Below are 20,465 nucleotides of genomic sequence, written 5' to 3' on the forward strand. Positions count from 1 at the left end.
CACACACCCGCAGCAGCAGAGGCGTGCCTGGAAGTCGGATAGTTTCGCGTAGCCAGGTCTGGTTTGAAGAGTGTAGAAGATGCGGTATACTTGCCGAGTTCCAGGATTGGAGAAGACAGGATAGTAGGGGTCCATAAACCGTGGTCTGGGATTGGAGAGAGCAGCGCAGTCCGAGTCCGTATGCCGTGTTCAAGGGTAGGAGAAATCGCCGTAGTCGAGGTTATGCCAAAGTCCAAAATCCAGAAGGGTCCACAAACAAGCCAAGTCAGTACACAAGAGGTTAACTGCAAAGGAGAGAGCACTGCACAAACGAAGTGAGCGCCACTAGGCTACATAGGATTATGCTGAGCAAAGCATAGGAGGATGCAAGAAGTATTTAAAGACAGGACAGGCCAATTGGGACAGGGGGCGGCGCAGGCAATAAGGCAGGGAGGAGAGACTTGCCACGCAGCTGAGGATCGTCGCACGTCATCGCGTGTGCGCCCCGCACGGGAGAGATGCGCGACATGTGCAGGAGGCGGGACCAGGTTCCGTGCGGCAGTTAGAAGAGCTGCGGCTGCGCGCGCTCTGTAATGAGAGCGGGGGAGCGCGCATGGGCAGGAACAGAGCCGCAGCAGCAGGTAAGGAGTGAACACGCCGCAAAGGACGTATTCCCTGATTCCTTACACAGGGTGATTAGTCAGAAACCTAGCCATGCCCACCTTATAGAAGGTGTTTAGCCTGTCACCTGGCACAGGATATTTAGTATAATCCAAACCACTCCCACTGTAGGCATAGTCACCAATAATGTCACTAGCAAGTATATATACAGTAGTGGGAGTGGAAGATTCTACATTCAGGTTCCAGGAGGAGACACAGAGGATGGATCTCATTGTACATAGCGTAAGTCATGTTTATGTGTAGAGCTATATGTTTAAGGATGTCTGGTTACCTTTATTATTATGTACAATCGAAAAAATACTGTGAAAAAGCGCTAAAGTGTCTACAATAAAATAATTAAGTGTTTAAACAGTGATAAACTCTTACTTAAGAATAGGCTGCCTGGTAATTACTGCCCTGTACAGAACAAACAACAAAACAACATGGCGCCAAATATTGTCCAAAGGTGATAAGTCCTGAGATCTTCAGTGGATAAGCACTAGTGCTTGCAGATCATAAAACGAGAAAAACAGAAAAGGGACAAAACATAGCGTAAAACTGCTGGGTAACGTCAGCCTACACTAGAGACAAAACATACACACTCTTAGTGACAGACTATAAAAATTAATTTAATAAAATAATGAACTATGTCAATAAAACAAAGACCACATAACTGCGGACCACATAACAGTTATGTGGTCTTTGTTTTATTGACATAGTTCATTATTTTATTAAATTCATTTTTATAGTCTGTCACTAAGAGTTTGTATGTTTTGTCTCTAGTGTAGGCTGACGTTACCCAGCAGTTGTACGCTATGTTTTGTCCCTTCTCTGTTTTTCTCATTTCATGATCTGCAAGCACTAGTGCATATCCAATGAAGATCTCATGACTTATCACCTTTGGACATTATTTGGCACCAGGTTATTTTGTTGTTTATTATTATATAGTAAAGGAAAGTGCCCCATCTAGTTATAGCCCATAGCAAAGTTCTGAGGTTAGTCGCCTGCCCTGAAAGAGGAGGATGCATGGTATTAAACAAAGGGTTCCAGAGCACCGTGAGATTGGTGACCAGACCAGACCCGTCCCCTGAGCTGAAGGGGGAAGTGGTAATACACGCACCCGCAGCAAAGGGAGCATGTCCGGAGTGTGGTATAAAGCGTTGCCAGGCCAGGTGTAGTAATGTAGACAATTCTTGCCGGTACTGGTTGTAGAGATAGAGTGAAGAATGCCTTGCCGAGGTCAAGGAATGGAGAGCGGAGATAGGTTGTAGTCTAAGCCGGGTTCGAGGGGTATCAGAGTGAGCGTTGTCCAAGGAGTGCTGAGATCGAGAGCCAGAGGGGGTAGTCGTACGAGCCGTGTGAGAACCTGTGAAAACACTAAGAGAATCCAGAAGTACTTCCATACAGAGACTATGTCGAGCAAAGACTGAGAGCAGAGAGGAGCTAGATAAAGCAGGAAGGTCCAATTAGGAACGGAGGCGGGACAGGAAGAGCTACAGGGAGACACTGCAGATTGGTGCAGGCATAACAGGCCAGGTGAGACTTGTTGGTAACCTGAGTATGCCCGTGTGGCTTGCGGGGGCGGAGCCTGAGGTCCGGGGGGCGGGAAGAAGAGTGTGCAGAATGAGCGCGCTTTTTAACGCGTGTATGCGTGTGGACCGAGCCAATGGATGGTGCAGGTGTGCGCGCGGGAGGGCGTGGGCGCGCCCGGCCCTGAGCAGGGGAATCGCCGAGGGAAGTGAGTGCTCTGTGTGGGGAGCGTGGAGAATGCCGATTCCTGACAATTGGCCCATACTTACCAGTTGCAAATATGAGCCCCATCTGATGCCTTGGGACATGGAGGGTACGCCTCATAGTGACGGTATATGTATCACTGGTGATGAAAGTATCTCTACCACATGTCCTGGTGGGAAGGAGGATATCTAAACACAGGGAAAGAGAATTCCATGCAGATCCAGTGCTAAGGGTACCAAGTCCAGAACCTTCCTAGGATAGTGGTGAGAGCTACCAGGGAAGACATCTGTATTATTTAACACTCATTATTGTTGAAGAAAAGATGTCCTTATACTGTATGTGAAACCTAATCAAAGGAACGAATAAAGCGCTTGTTTGTATCAATAAAGCTCCTGGCGCCCTATATTACTACCTCTTAGTATACACACCCAGCGAGCCCCGATGCCAACACCCTGAGATGGTAAATAGAGATGTAACCCCCTGTGACTGCAAGAAGCATAGGACACCGCCCTTTAAGTGTAAGGCTAGGTCCCCACTGCAGCCCCTTACCTCCTCCCTAGCAGGCTCCAGTGACTCCTTGCTTCCTGGCCCTCTTCGTGCTGTGACGCTTCAGCCAGCAGGGAATACAACTGGATTGTGTTCCCATGCGGCGACGTCACAAGGGGCGCCATGGAGCCAATCAGCGGGACCCTACACTCTGATTGAGAAAAGCAGAGGAAGCGAAAGGAATCTCAGAAGAGTTTCAATGATGTCAGCAGTTTGCAAATGAAGCCAGATGTCCTCAACTTTTAGCACAGCAAAGATTTGAATCCACACATTGATGTAAATCAATGCAGCTCGGAAAGAGATTCAGACGTGGCTGCCATTTACCATGGGAGAGATCATGCATTTATTCATTACTATAGAAAAGAGAACTGACGCACAATCCAATGAAGTGGATCCCAGGGTGAAGGAAAATACTTTATTGATAAAATTCCATATAACAAACGTAGTTTGTCTCCTTGATAAAGTGTACTGCCATACACGAAACGCGTAGGAGGGTGCTCTCCTCCGTTTGTTATATGGAATTTTATCAATAAAGTATTTTCCTTCACCCTGGGATCCACTTCATTGGATTGTGTGCCAGTTCTCTCTTCTACAGTTGACTGCCATCACTTGGCTGCACATCCTACAGGACTTTGGAACAAGGCGGTATGTGAGTATTTTTTATTCTGTTTGGAAAGGGAACAATCCCTTTGAGGAGTCACAGGGGCTTCATCATTTACCCCAACTTCAGGGATTATTTGGCCCCAAAGAGACGGTTATTTCTCACGAGCCATATTCCATTTTGCCAATTTTTTCATTATGATCTAGCACTGCAGCGCAGTTGTCACTACAATTTCTATATTCATTCATTACTAGCCTACTTTTAGATTTTAAAATCGGGGGAGGAAAAACACATTTAGTTGAATTTGATCACACACACACACCTTGGTGCCAGCAAAGCCAATAGCAAAGAGTCTTTGCCAAACTATCCCCAACCCCCTTTATAAACATTCACCTATAGCATGCTTCCTAAGCTTCAGCAGTGCATGTTACTTTAAATAGTTGTGTTTGCTCCAATCAGCTCAAGGCTGTATGTGAAATAACAGTTCTCTTGGACAGCAATGACTTGCTTTAGTTTCAACTTTAACCTCTTAAAGTTGTGTATCAGATCTCTGATGGTACCGCAGCATGTTAACTGGCTCCAGAATTACAGGGCAGCTTCAAACAGTGCAGGCTTCAGAATTAGAAATGGGAAATGTAACCACAGTATCTAATATCTAATAGGATCTGAGGTTTCACCGTGGATAGGTGTACTGGGGGCAGCTTGTCATGGACCCCAGGCATTGATAACGCTAGCTAATCTGATCAGAAATTTGGCTGAGCCGGCGTCATGGCCCTGCCCCCATCATGGCCACGCCCACCCAGCCCATTTTGGCCATGCCCCCGCACCCCAGAACGCAGACTGCGGATCGCAGTTTAGCGCTGATCATGTGCCGCCAGGATGCCAGGCGCGCGTGTGCAGGAGCGTGCAGCGGGACCTTAGCCTTATGCTTATTCCCAGGATTTGAATGGAGTTTTGGGAGTGTGTGGCTGCTGGGAGATGTTCTCTGCAAGTGCCTGAAAGACCATGGAGTGAGGAGAGAGAAAGTATCCCTACCAGGAATACACTGGGGCTCCAAGGGATGGGATGTGTTATATGAAGAAAGCTTTATACACATTGATGAGAATCCTTCACTAGAAGATATGATGATCTTGAAGAAACCTGACCCTTTAGCAAGTGTATGAGGTATGAGCTTTACAAATATCTAGAGTATAAGCTTTGCACATATTGTGGAGGCTATTACTGAACTAGACTCTAACTCTACATAGAGAAAACAATGAGTCCAGCATGTACCAGTATATGAAGCAACCTCCAATGAATGGAAAAGTCTCTAGTAAAAATTAGACAGTACTCACTATGAGATAATGTGCTGTATCCACAGATTTGAACTTGCAGGGCATCGGTCTCAGGAGGCGTGTGTTGAATGAAGGAACAACAAGGAAAAACTTGGAAGACAGCCAAAAAGCGCCACACCACGAACACAAACTAGTTGAAGAGGGTGAAATAAAAACGATTTAATCACAGGTGGAAAGACACACTGACATGTTTCACTCCAAAGAGCTTTCTCAAAGTGTGGTGATTGATCATAAACACTCAGTTTATGTATGTTTAGCGAACCCGGAAATGAGTTCCTGTTTTCGCGCTGCATACTCAGACGTGATGATGTCACAAGCGTCATTACGTCCATCTAAAAACAACTATAACTTTATTTAAATAAACAAACAGATGAAAGAAAATCCATAAAAATCTATAAGAAAACAATGTGGAACAACTAATCATAATCTCCAAAATGAATTAGGTTCCTACAATATAAGTAAAAACATGGAGTGAGGAGACTGGTGGATTTGCTGGCCAGTACATAGCACAGTGACCCACCTTAGTGAACACTGCCCATCCAAGAGGAAAAAGGATCAGGATTCAACTGCCCAGATGGAAGGAAAGAGATTCCCCTGCACTGGAATAAAGGTTATGTTTTCACATTAACTATATGGAACACAGGCCCGCATCTAAATACTGTTTTGACTCAAGAGCTCCAACGGAAGTATTATTGTGCAAATACACTGTACGATCATCAGGGTATGTGAACTCAGTTGCAGTGACTGTAATATATGTAGCACCTTTCCCCCCACCCTAAGTGAGATCATATAGCTACCGGTGTATTCTGGTGCTGGTGCATACCTGTGAGGTAGAACAGAAGGCCTGAGATCTCTACGGTGGTATAGGGAGGCATCAGGACAGGCTATTAGGGATGATTCTTCTGTCAGCGAGGATCCTGGTGCAGCCAGGACGAACCTCATAGGCAACTCTTCTTAGTGTTTATACTCCAGACATCACACCAGAGAGCGTATAATTGGAGTTTATTAGGTTCAGCACATCATTACCGGTTCCATTGCGTGAAGGCGGTACCTTGGGTTTGAGGCCTTGAGCACCCCTCCTCAGCATACCTTACCCCCTAATAGGGCAAGGCCTCAGCCCACTCCTGTCCAGGAGAGACTCGCTGCTGTGTCCTCATAGCAGGGAGGGCAGCACAGAACTAACTCCCAGAACCCTTACTCTAACCTCTAGTTCCTGGGAATTTCGCTCACCACCTTGGGAGTGCTGAAGGAGAGGACAACCTGACTGAACATACTAACATCAGTACAGACTTACAGGAGACCTCTGAGTACCAGCACTCACACAGGGCCGTGTGAGTGAAATGTAATTTATTTACTTACACCCCACCTTAATATTAGGTGCAGGTTTGATACGTGAATCGGGCCATTTAGCCCCTTTCAGTGCTGGCACTGAGCACCTGTTTCTCCCATAAAGCTGACATTGGTTGTCTCTCTGTGTATATATATCCATACCAAGGGGGAGTTTGAGCTGACCCTTACTGAGTGTGCAGTATCCAGACTAGACCACAGGATACCTCTGAGTACAAGCACTCACACAGGGCCGTGTGAGTGAAATTTTTATTTATTTATAGTATTGAGTTCACCCCCCACACTCATCAAGGGGGAGTGAAGCCATACCCCATATTTCTCTTCCTTGCACTGATTTTTTGCTGGAGGAGATTGCCTACTACCAACCAGAAGTAAGGATATAGAAGTGGAAGACGACTCGCTGGGCTACACCATAGAATATTTAAAGATACCTTTACTTAACAGTGCTCACACAGGGCCGTGTAAGTGATATTTATTATTTTTTATTCCAATTCCTCCAGTTCAGCAGTATCGGTGATGCTTTGACAGGGGCTTTGACTCCTTGAGCATCAAGCGCAGCACTCGCATTCGCACAACTATTAGTTTTATTAATATTCTGACCTTTTCTGCATCTATCTCCATACAGGAGTTATTCTATCCCGTATTACTGTCCACACTGTGCTCCCCAATTCCTCTTTGTTTTTTGTTACTCCAGTAAAGGATCGGTTCTATTGGCCTCGAATGGCCCATGATGTGGAAGAATACTGTAAGAACTGTGGGCGATGTGTACCCAGGAAAACCTTGCCTTAAAGAGCAGCACCCCTGATGAATATCACCAGTAGTGGGCCTCTGGATTTAGTCTGTATGGATTTTCTATCATTAGAACCAGACTGGAAGAACACCAGCAACGTCTTAGTGGTCACGGACCATTTCACCAGGTATGCCCAAGCATTCCCAAGGAAAGACCAGTGAGCCACTACTGACGCTAAGGTGCTCTGGGACAAGTATTTTGTTCACTATGGACTCCCTGTGAGGATACACTCGGATCAAGGGCGGGACTTTGAAAGCCGCCTTATCAAGGAAATGCTGAATATATGTGGAATAAAGAAATCTCGAACAACGCCCTATCATCCCCATGGGGATCCGCAGCCAGAAAGATTTTATAAAACTGTGCTGAATATGATGGGCACTCTAAACTCTCAGGGAAAGACACAATAGAGTCAGCATGTACGTCATCTGGTGCATGTATACAATTGTACCAGAAACTACGCCACATGCTACTCCCCGTACTGTTTGATGTTTTGAAGAGAAGCTCGGTTACCCATTGATCTTTGCTTCGGGGTTGCCGCAGATGGCTCATCCCCCACCACTTACATGAAGCATGAACAGAGACTAAAGCCGTGATTATACCAAAAGTTCCGTGCAGCGGCGCACGGCGCGACACCGCACGCCTGAAAAACAACATAAAAAACCCAATAGAAGCGCTCATACATGTTGCGGGTGTGCGCGCCGTGTGAAACTGCAGGGCGGGTGTGTCCTGGCGCGATCCACAGATTTGTTCTTGGCTGACGACGGCCGCGTCACGTGAGCGGTTCCAGCCAAAGGAGGCGGACCGCTCACGGCCACGCCTCCACCACGCCTCCCTATCTCCGCTTTGCAGTTTCCCTGGTATAATCAAGGTGCCGTTCGGCGGCAGCGTGAGGGTAACGTCATCGGATTGCACTGCCGCTCAGCGGCATCTGGTATAATTGAGCCCTTAAAGACCAGCTACAAATGCAGGAACGAGTATCTGAACACTTGCCTGGGAAAATCGGGGGCAATAATGCTGCAACATTTCTGTGACATTTCTGCAAACAGACTAATGGCCCATCTGATTAACACAGCGGGGGTCCCTGGAGGTCTCATTCAGTTAAAATGGGACTGCCAGGGACCTCCGCTGTATTAATTCGATGGGCCATTAGTCTGTCTGCAGAAATGTCACAGAAATGTTGCAGCATTACTGGGGTATTGCCCCCGATTTTCCCAGGCAAGTGTTCGGATACTTGTGGCTGCATCAGTACAAGAGGCACACTGGTTGGCTACCACTGCAGCTGATACTAACAACCAAGGGAATAAGGGGCGATACAACAGGAGTGTGTGTGACCAAGAATTACAAAGAGGGGATAGGGTGCTTATCAGCAACCTGGGTATACCGGGAAAGCAAAAACTAGCAGATCGATGGAAACCTGAGCAATATGTAGTGATAGACAAATTAAAAGATTGAAACTTGAAAAGGGAAGTGGACCAGAGAAAACATTACATAAAAACCACCTGCTACCCATAGGTCAATTGGTAAGATGCCCTGTACGAGATGTACCTAAAGTAGACCCCAAGCCCCGCAGGAGTAACTGGTTAAACTGAGGGCAAGGCCCAAATTGTAACCTATCCGACTCATCCAGAGAGCAAAGGGGATGACTCCGATGAAGATGAAGGATATAGAGTAAGGGGAATGTTGGGACATCTTTCGGATATTCTGAATCAGATAGAAAGTGAATACTGTACCCCAAGGTTCCCAAGTGCAGCCCCAGGAACAGAGGGATGAGAGTAGTATTTCTAGATTAGACCCGGAAGCAGAAGAATTTGCACCATTGCACCCTTTACAATCTGAAGATGAATATGAAGATGCAGTAGATATGGACAATCTGCCATCTTGTATGGGTCCTACTTTTAGCGATCTACCCGTGATTAGTGGGGTTCCTGAAGGGCCAAAGGAAATGGTAGTCCCCCCTCAAATTCAGTCCCCAGGATTCAACTGCCCAGATGGAAAGAAAGAAATTCCCCTGCACTGGAATAAAGGTTATGTTTTCACATTAACTATATGGAACACAGGCCCGCATCTAAATATTGTTTTTTCTCAAGAGCTCCAACGAAAGTATTATTGTGCAAATACACTGTCTGATCAACAGGTATGTGAACTCAGTTGCAGTGACTGTAATATATATAACAGCTAATGCGTGCTTTAGTAATTGTTTGTAGGATTGTAGAAACACTGTGTAGTTATATGGTGGCCATGATCATTAGGGTCACCTGAGTTTTGTAGCCCTGTGTATGTATCCCTGTTTAGAGTTCTAGATATAGAGTTATAAAGTTTGTCATAATTCTTTACCAATTTGTTGTGTCTAATTGCTCCTGCATCTCACTCTGTGTACCACTCACTATAAGAGTTAAGCCCCAAGTTATAGGACTCAGGCCCCCACCTCAGTGACAAGCTCTATAGTCTGAGGAAAAGTAAAGAGGGTTACAGAGACCATTAGCACAACTGTAAATATAACACCTCGATGTACTGTAGCACTCTTTCTGAGCCAAGTAAAGAGGGGTCACACATGTAAGGTTATGCAATTGGATAGCAACAATAAGCATGCAACCTACAAACTACATGAGACAAAATTCAGTCTTTCATTGATGGAGAAGTACTTATACTGTACAGATAGCATGCTTAACAACAGTGCACACTGCTGGGCAGTAGTTGTAAAGACTTTCAGAATACTCTCATGGATAAAACAGAGCAGAGTATAATTTCCCCCTGTATAATGTATATCCCTTGTAGAACAACAACTTAGGGGCTATAGGACATGAAAATCAGGCAAAATCCTTGAAAACCAGGGCAATTTCCTTGATTACCTTGTGTTTCTGCCAATGAGCATTGATAAGATTGTTCTGGTGTGTTTTCTTTCCAGTTTCTCTGTATTACCCGAGCTAACGCCTATGAAACCATTAGGGGATTTACTAATGGAAAACTGGTGTTTTTATGGGCATATTTACTATTTCGCCCTGACACAGCAATTACAAATGCAGAGAAGTAAATCCTTAGGTATTTTTAATAGTTCTAAACTTTTATTATTCACTTTTTTGTCCTCCACCACTGAGATGGTGTTAGGGCTTCACTTTTCTAACATTCCTAGGTGTAGCTCCACTATACATCAAGAGCTTAATTTGAACACACAGCTAAATATTTTACCTGCTTTAATTGAATAGTAATAGGTAAAAGTAATGGAATATATATGTAACGGGTTTCCCCCCCCCCCCCAATCTCACATTGGCCCGGGTACTTTAATAACCAACCCCCATTACGTGTTTGTGTTGGTGGTGCACCTGTAGGCAACAGAACTCCTGAGTCTCCCGCTTGATGGTATTAGGGGATATCCAACAGGATAGGTAGCTGAGGTAGTGGGTGCGAGTTCAACTTACATCATGTGCAGCGCCTCCACCTCATCAGGGTCTATGCTTCCGCAGGGAGATGGTCCTGGTGGGGAACTCCTTCTTGGTGGTGCCATCTACTGCTGAGTAATTTCACACTCACACAGTGGGGGTATCGTTAACAAGGTCATCTTTATTGTAGACGGTGATGTAGCAGACTGCCCCATGCAGCTGCCGGCTCTAGCCGCACATCTCTCCGTGCTGTCCCTTCGCCAGGTACGCCCTCCCAAATTGGAGTGGGATTCCCTCTTCTCCTAGGGAGATCCTCTCTGTGCCAGGTCCCTGGACACAGAGTGGCTTAGACAGGCTGATTGGTCAACCCGGGCCGCTAGTTACTGCACTAGGGTCACAAAGTGTTCCTTCAATCCCTTATGCAGGACAATACAACTTCCCAACAGCTTTCCACAGCTGCTAGAACACACTGTAACTAACTGTGTGGTGCCTTATATACTTCAGGAGGCAGGCGCATCCCTGATGTCACTATCCAGGGACTCAGAGCATACAGCCCCTCCCCTCTATTGCAGTTATAATTCTGGCAGTTTGAGTTCTGGCAGTTATAGTGACTGGCAGTTGGAGTGTCTGACAGTTGGAGCCAGGCCAGAGAAAGGGAAGGTAGGGTCTGGGTGTCAGTGGCACCCAGGCTAGGCCAGATTAACTCTTTAGGTCCAAGATATGCCCCACTCACCTAATCAGATTGTGGCTGCTACAGGGAAACCCCTAGCTAGGACATTTCCCTTGTAGTTGTATACAGTTAGTGTATAGTGCCATTTGAAGATGCCGTGCAGCGATTTGTCGATTTGTCGGACCACCACCACTCTATTATAGACTATCAAAGGTGAGACCCTCCTACGGAGTTCACCCCACGCAGAAGCGGAGGCTTCTCTGACATTGACGTCGCTGGATCAGTGGATCCCTTTTGCTTTTCGGTCATACACGGGTGCTGGAGCACTTGGGCAGAAACCTCACAACGTGCACCAACTATAACACTTTCAGTTACTGTGGGCAGCGCTGTCTCACACATTGGGTGGGTTGGCTCCTGTGGACACCAGGGAGGTTGGGTACCCAGGGGCACCTCGGTATTTTGGGGAAATCCCATCAGGGGTGGACACTACGGTTGGAGGGCATGGTGGGGCTACGAACATTCGAGGCCTATATTGTACAGTATGTGAACAAAAATAGAGGAATACACCCCTTGCGATGCTACCCAAGAATAATGTCCATGTATGTAGATGTGCAATATGTGGCACATAAGACCTCTTGACCCTCTAATTGAAACAGCTTAATAAGCCCATAGAGAACGATGTTCCACAATGTCAGTAGACATGGATAAAGTCATTGCATTATATCCTTGTAAATAAACCACTGTTTGTACACACCCAATAGCCTTGTATGTCAGGTATGTCTTATATGGGTTTGTAGTGGTATGCTTGGAACTTGATTGTAGTTAGCATCAAACACAAATGTATACAATGTAACCAAATAGTTACTCACTCATGGCGCTGTGGAGATCCGGGCGCTGTCGGCGTGCTCCTACCAACATGGATTCAGCATAAAGAAGACTTGTGAAAGGCGGTGCAGCTGCCTTAGAAGGAAATATTCAGACCGGACTGCAATTCTTCTCGGTACAAAAAGTTTATTTACTGGCACATTAAAAACAGCAAGAGGACACCTCATAAGTGTTTTGCGTTTTCCCCCACGCTTTATTAAATCTAAATAATAAATGTGATTAATATTACGTTGAAAGGTACCTTTCAACACAAAATGAACCACATTTATTATTTAGGTTTAATGTTGTATGTAGATTTAAAAGGAAATATCCAAACGGATATATACAGAAAGCCCAATGCTAGAAATACAGTACATATCTCATGGCTGATAGTAATCATTCTAGATCTTTGAAAAAAAGGCATTCCAAAAGGTCAGTTTTTGCGATTAAAAAGACTTTGCTCTACAGACAAGCCCTTTGAGACACAGTCTAAAGATTTGGCTTCTAGATTTTCAGCCAGGGGATATAGTGAATCTCATATCAGTGAACCACTCAATGAAGTGAAATTGAAGGACAGTCCAGGGGGAGCATGTAAAAAAACGACAATACAAACTCTAAGTCCATTTTTAAATATTTTATTATTATTTCCACATTTTATATTTATATTTGGTCATGTTCTAATCATCTTCTAAACACAAATACATATATTTGTTCCCCAGTTGATAGTGAGTATGTCATTAATGATTGATTAGTATGAGAGTATATAATCCATTAGGATAGGAGTGGGCGGTACACTCCTGATGAAGCCGTGATTGGGCGAAACGGGTAGAGTGGGCGGTCCTATCCTTGAGCACAGAGCAAGTGGAGGAAGCAGGAGAGAGGCTGCATATGAACAGCTCATCCACAGAAGCCGAGCGAGTGATGTCATTCCTGGGGGACAGAACGTGAGGCAGCAAACAGCTACCACCGGATTGATGATAACTGACCCAGGATCTTGATCAGAGACTGGAAGAGTGCTCAGAAGAGGCGGCGGGGTGGTGAGCAGTGTTATGCGCAGTCTCCTCTTAACACTTGCGAGTGTGATGTGCCTTTTTAATATTGACACTTTGTAAGTGCGTTTTTTACACTTCTTAATATAAAGTTTTATTTGCATACTGATCTGTGCAATGGAGCTATCCCTTCTTTTCTGAGGTACATCCATCCATCCACACTGAGAGTGACAGCCTATCCTGAGTTCCTGAGTACCACAGCTTATGTGCCCATATTGCACTTTAATCTTGTGAATAGGCATACATTAGAGCCAAGATTTCAGCCTGAGGTTTACCTACCTATACCATTCAACTGCACTTAGAGTTGGTGTTGTCGTTTCTCCTTTTTTTCATGCTCCCCCTGGACTGTAAGAACATATTTGGACCCGTGGAGACAGGCCCTACCAGAGGGTTTGAGCAGGGAGTTCCGACATCTTTATTGATTTGTATTTCACATTTATAACACTAGATTATTTTATTATCTTGTTGTTTTTTAAAATCTAATTTTTCACTTTAAGAATAGTGAGCACTCTTTGCTGTTTTGCGCCTTATATTATCACCTTCACTTGTATATAGTATACCTTTTGACACGCGGATGTGGCATGGGTTACTTTGGATGGACCATTAGGCCTCGTAAAAAGAGGTTAATGGAGCATGTCCGTGCTGTGAAAAAAAGTGATCTATCTCACCCTGTTTCCAGACACTTTGCCATCTGTCCACAGGGTGGCATCAAGAACTTCACATTTTCTGGTGTTGAACATATCCATGCCTCCCCTCGGGGAGGGGACCGGTTGGCCATGTTGAATAAACGGGAAATGTTTTGGATTTTTAGTTTAAATACACGCTATCCTTTAGGTATCAATATTGATTGGGAGCTCAAACATTTTTTGTAACATCTTGGTAACATTTATATGACCATTATATACATCTTTGTTAGCATTTTATAGTGATTATGCATCTTCTATTGGATTTATGTTCATTTTCCTTATTTCATATGTCCCGTTTTCATATAAATTTTAATTTCCTTTTTATGCGTTTGCAGTCTTTTTTATTTTGGGTGAAGTCTTTTAATAATTATTTTTTTCCATCTATTAATGTATTCTGTATTTTGTTATAAAAATATATACAGCTAAACCCCGTTATAACGCGCCTCGTTATACCGCGATTCGGTTATAACGCGGTTTTCCCGTGGCTCCCGTTTAAAAAAAAAAAAAAAAACAATTTTTTTTTTTAAAAATTTAAATTTTTTTTTTTTGCACACTGCACACACTGCACACACTCACTGCACACACACTGCTCATTGCTCACACTGCCACACTGCACACACACTGCACACTGCACACACACTGCTCATTGCTCACACTGCACACACTGACACACACTGCACACTGCACACACACTGCTCATTGCTCACACTGCACACACTGACACACTGCACACACACTGCACACACACTGCTCATTGCTCACACTGCACACACTGACACACTGCACACACACTGCTCATTGCTCACACTGCACACACTGACACACTGCACACACACTGCACACTGCACACACTGCACACACACTGCTCATTGCTCACACTGCCACACTGCACACACACTGCACACTGCACACACACTGCTCATTGCTCACACTGCACACACTGACACACTGCACACACTGCACACTGCACACACACTGCTCATTGCTCACACTGACACACTGCACACACACTGCACACTGCACACACACTGCTCATTGCTCACACTGCACACACTGCACACACACTGCTCACACACTGCTCACACTGCACACACACTGCACACAGCACACACACTGCTCATTGCTCACACTGCACACACTGACACACTGCACACACACTGCTCATTGCTCACACTGCACACACTGACACACTGCACACACACTGCACACACACTGCTCATTGCTCACACTGCACACACTGACACACTGACACACTGCACACACACTGCACACTGCACATTGCTTTTTTTTTTGCACACTGCACACACTGCACACACTCACTGCACACACACTGCTCATTGCTCACACTGCCACACTGCACACTGCACACACTGACACACTGCACACACACTGCACACTGCTCATTGCTCACACTGCACACACTGCACACACACTGCACACTGCACACACACTGCTCATTGCTCACACTGCACACACACTGCACACACACTGCTCATTGCTCACACTGCACACACTGACACACTGCACACACACTGCACACTGCACACACACTGCTCATTGCTCACACTGCACGCACTGACACACTGCACACACACTGCTCATTGCTCACACTGCACACACTGACACACTGCACACACACTGCACACTGCACACACTGACACACTGCACACACACTGCTCATTGCTCACACTGCACACACTCACAGACACAGACACTTACACACACACAGACACTCACAGACTGCACACACACTGTACACTGCACACACACTCCTCATTGCTCACACTGCACACACTGACACACTGCACACTGCACACACACTGCTCATTGCTCACACTGCACACACTGACACACTGCACACACACTGCTCATTGCTCACACTGCACACACTGACACACTGCACACACTGCACACACACTGCTCATTGCTCACACTGCACACACTGACACACTGCACACACACTGCTCATTGCTCACACTGCACACACTGACACACTGCACACACACTGCACACTGCACACACTCACTGCACACACAGTGCTCATTGCTCACACTGCCACACTGCACACACACACTGCACACTGCACACACTTACACACACTCACAGACACTCACACACACAGACACTTACACACACTTACACACACACTCACAGACTGCACACACACTGTACACTGCACACACACTCCTCATTGCTCACACTGCACACACTGACACACTGCACACTGCACACACTGACACACTGCACACACACTGCACACACACTGCTCATTGCTCACACTGCACACACTGACACACTGCACACACACTGCACACACACTGCTCATTGCTCACACTGCACACACTGACACACTGCTCATTGCTCACACTGCACACACTGACACACTGCACACACACTGCTCATTGCTCACACTGCACACACTGACACACTGCACATTGCTTTATTTTTGCACACTGCACACACTGCACACACTCACTGCACACACAGTGCTCATTGCTCACACTGCCACACTGCACACACACTGCACACTGCACACACTGCACACACTGACACATTGCACACACACTGCACACTGCACACACACACTGCTCATTGCTCACACTGACACACTGCACACTGCACACACACTGCTCATTGCTCACACTGCACACACACTACACACACACTGCACACACTGCTCATTGCTCACACTGCACACACTGACACACTACACACACACTGCACACTGCACACACACTGCTCATTGCTCACACTGCACACACTGACACACTGCACACACACTGCTCATTGCTCACACTGCACACACTGACACACTGCACACTGCACACACTGACACACTGCACACACACTGCTCATTGCTCACACTGCACACACACTGCACACTGCACACACACTGCTCATTGCTTTTTTTTTGCACACTGCACACACTGCACACACTCACTGCACACACACTGCTCATTGCTCACACTGCCACACTGCACACACACTGCACACTGCACACACACTGCTCATTGCTCACACTGCACACACTGACACACTGCACACACACTGCACACACACTGCACACTGCACACACACTGCTCATTGCTCACACTGCACACACTGACACACTGCACACACACTGCACACTGCACACACACTCCTCATTGCTCACACTGCACACACTGACACACTGCACACTGCACACACTGACACACTGCACACACACTGCACACACACTGCTCATTGCTCACACTGCACACACTGACACACTGCACACACACTGCACACACACTGCTCATTGCTCACACTGCACACACTGACACACTGCTCATTGCTCACACTGCACACACTGACACACTGCACACACACTGCTCATTGCTCACACTGCACACACTGACACACTGCACATTGCTTTATTTTACACACTGCACACACTGCACACACTCACTGCACACACAGTGCTCATTGCTCACACTGCCACACTGCACACACACTGCACACTGCACACACTGCACACACTGACACACTGCACACACACTGCACACTGCACACACACACTGCTCATTGCTCACACTGACACACTGCACACTGCACACACACTGCTCATTGCTCACACTGCACACACACTACACACACACTGCACACACACTGCTCATTGCTCACACTGCACACACTGACACACTACACACACACTGCACACTGCACACACACTGCTCATTGCTCACACTGCACACACTGACACACTGCACACACACTGCTCATTGCTCACACTGCACACACTGACACACTGCACACTGCACACACTGACACACTGCACACACACTGCTCATTGCTCACACTGCACACACACTGCACACTGCACACACACTGCTCATTGCTTTTTTTTGCACACTGCACACACTGCACACACTCACTGCACACACACTGCTCATTGCTCACACTGCCACACTGCACACACACTGCACACTGCACACACACGGCTCATTGCTCACACTGCACACACTGACACACTGCACACACACTGCACACACACTGCACACTGCACACACACTGCTCATTGCTCACACTGCACACACTGCACACACTGCACACACACTGCACACTGCACACACACTGCTCATTGCTCACACTGCACACACTGCACACACTGCACACACACTGCTCATTGCTCACACTGCACACACTGACACACTGCACACACACTGCACACACACTGCACACACACTGCACACACACTGCACACACACTGCACACACACTGCACACTGCACACACACTGCTCATTGCTCACACTGCACACACTGACACAATGCACACACTGACACACTGCACACACACTGCTCATTGCTCACACTGCACACTGCACACTGCACACACACTGCACACACACTGCACACACTTACACACACTCACAGACACTCACACACACACACTCACACACACAGACACTTACACACACTTAGACACTCACAGACACACACACACTTACACACACTCACAGACTGCACACACACTGTACACTGCACACACACTCCTCATTGCTCACACTGCACACACTGACACACTGCACACTGCACACACACTGCTCATTGCTCACACTGCACACACTGACACACTGCACACACACTGCACACACACTGCTCATTGCTCACACTGCACACACTGACACACTGCACACACACTGCACACACTTACACACACTCACACACACTCACACACACTCACACACACTTACACACACACTCAGACACTTACACACACTCACACCCACATACACACACCCATATACACACACACTTTCTCTCCCATATATACATACACACACACACACTCTCTCACTCTACACAGACGGGGGGTGGGGTCGGAGCAGAGGAAAGGCCGCGACCAGCACCACCACCCGCTCCCCCCCCCTCCTCCTGCGCAGGCAGCGGGAGGGACAGCGGTGGGGAGAAGAAACCCCCCGCTACCACCTCCATGCAGGCAGCGGGAGCACCGGGCACGTGGAGGGATCAGAGGTAAGCGGGGACCGGAGGGACATCCCCGCTCCCATCTCCTTCCCCGCGGGCTGTCCTGCGGTGACAGGGGGAAGCGGGGAGCGGAGGGACATGCCCGCTCCCATCTCCTGCCCCGCGGCCTGTCACGCGGTGACAGGGGGAAGCGGGGACCGGAGGGACATCCCCGCTCCCATCTCCTGCCCCGCGGGCTGTCCCGCGGTGACAGGGGGAAGCGGGGAGCGGAGGGACATGCCCGCTCCCATCTCCTGTCCCGCGGGATGAATCTGCATTAAAGCGGCGGCCATTTTTTTTTTCCGCGACCCCGTTAGTAACGCGGTGGTCTCGGGGTGGACCCCGAGACCCGCGTTATAACGGGGTTTAGCTGTATGTATATTCACACACACACACACACATACATATACATATACATATTCATATAGGCAGTGTTCGACAAACCTACACATTTGCTCGCCCCGGGCAAGTGGATTTAACATCGTGGCGAGCTCCTATTGGCCCAAGCAGCACACGTTTGGTACTAGGTGGCGAGTAGATTTTTTTGTGTGGCGAGTAGATTTTTTGGTGATTTGTCAACCACTGCATATAGGTATATATATATATATATATATTATATGTCTAGATATATCTGTTTAAGTTTACATATTGTATGCATATTATATATGGATTGAGTCTCCTAATATGGTGATATATACCGTTTAAACATTATTTATAATTTGTTTAAATATTCTATTATAGGTTGATATGTTACATGATTATTTATTTATAGACCTAATTTTAAATATTAACATAATCCAATATAGACATATATTTGGTATATTATTCATTTATGGTCTATATATGTTTATTTTATTTTATGATATCTACCCTATAATCATTTATTTATTGATACATGTTTGTTCTTGTTGTTTTTTTTTCCGGTTTTATTTTCTACACACTTGTTTTTGTTCGGTTTTAACATTTTTTTTGCATTGCCTCTATCTGTACTACTTTATACGTGTATATTACAGTCTAGTTGCTCTGCTATATTGATGTCTTGATATTGATACTTTACATTTATTGTTTTTCAATGTGGTGATTTTGTTGCTTTCTAAGTAGGTATTATTTTAACTTTATGAATCACCAAACTCTGTAGTGATGGTCAGCTGTTTCAATTTGGTCTTACCCAATAGGGGTTTGTGTCTTACATCTGTATGATAATGGGTGCATAATTTATTAAATTATCCTTAGGGCGTTGTTTTTTCTGACTGACCTTTACTTATTTAAAGCCAGAGACAGAACATAAAACACAGACAGAGCTCAGTGCACATCCAGTGAAACTCATACACGGTACAGTGCCTAAATATATATGTATAAATATCTATTAAATAAAATGGTCTTTTAGTTTGACATTTTGGCCAAATTGTTGTAAGCCCTTGAGCCAACTGCACGGCAGACCACATTTCAAGGGTCCCTAATACTAATATAAATTCTTAATAACCTGTGCAATACCAGGAAAAATGATTTATAATAAATCTGTCAATAACCTTTACTTAAACAGTGTTTAGAGGAGAATGTGTTACTTTTTGATAAAGTGCCTCCACGGCAGGAAACGCATTAGAGTATTTTAATGTGTGTCCTTATGTTTGGCTAATATGCCCAATAAATTGTTTATTTTAACTTTTTTGGCCTCCAGCCCTCATCTTCATTTGCTGTGTTCTACTCTTCACCTATTCTACTTTTGCATACTTACCGGTATTGAAGCACGCTTTCCAGTGTTCAGGCACACAGCTGTTTATTGCATTGTGAGTATACCCCTTGCAGCAGTGTTTGGTCCACGGCACTCCACTCATCAGTAG

Source organism: Ascaphus truei, chromosome 5, assembly GCF_040206685.1.
Source record: "Ascaphus truei isolate aAscTru1 chromosome 5, aAscTru1.hap1, whole genome shotgun sequence".
Classification (NCBI taxonomy): domain Eukaryota; kingdom Metazoa; phylum Chordata; class Amphibia; order Anura; family Ascaphidae; genus Ascaphus; species Ascaphus truei.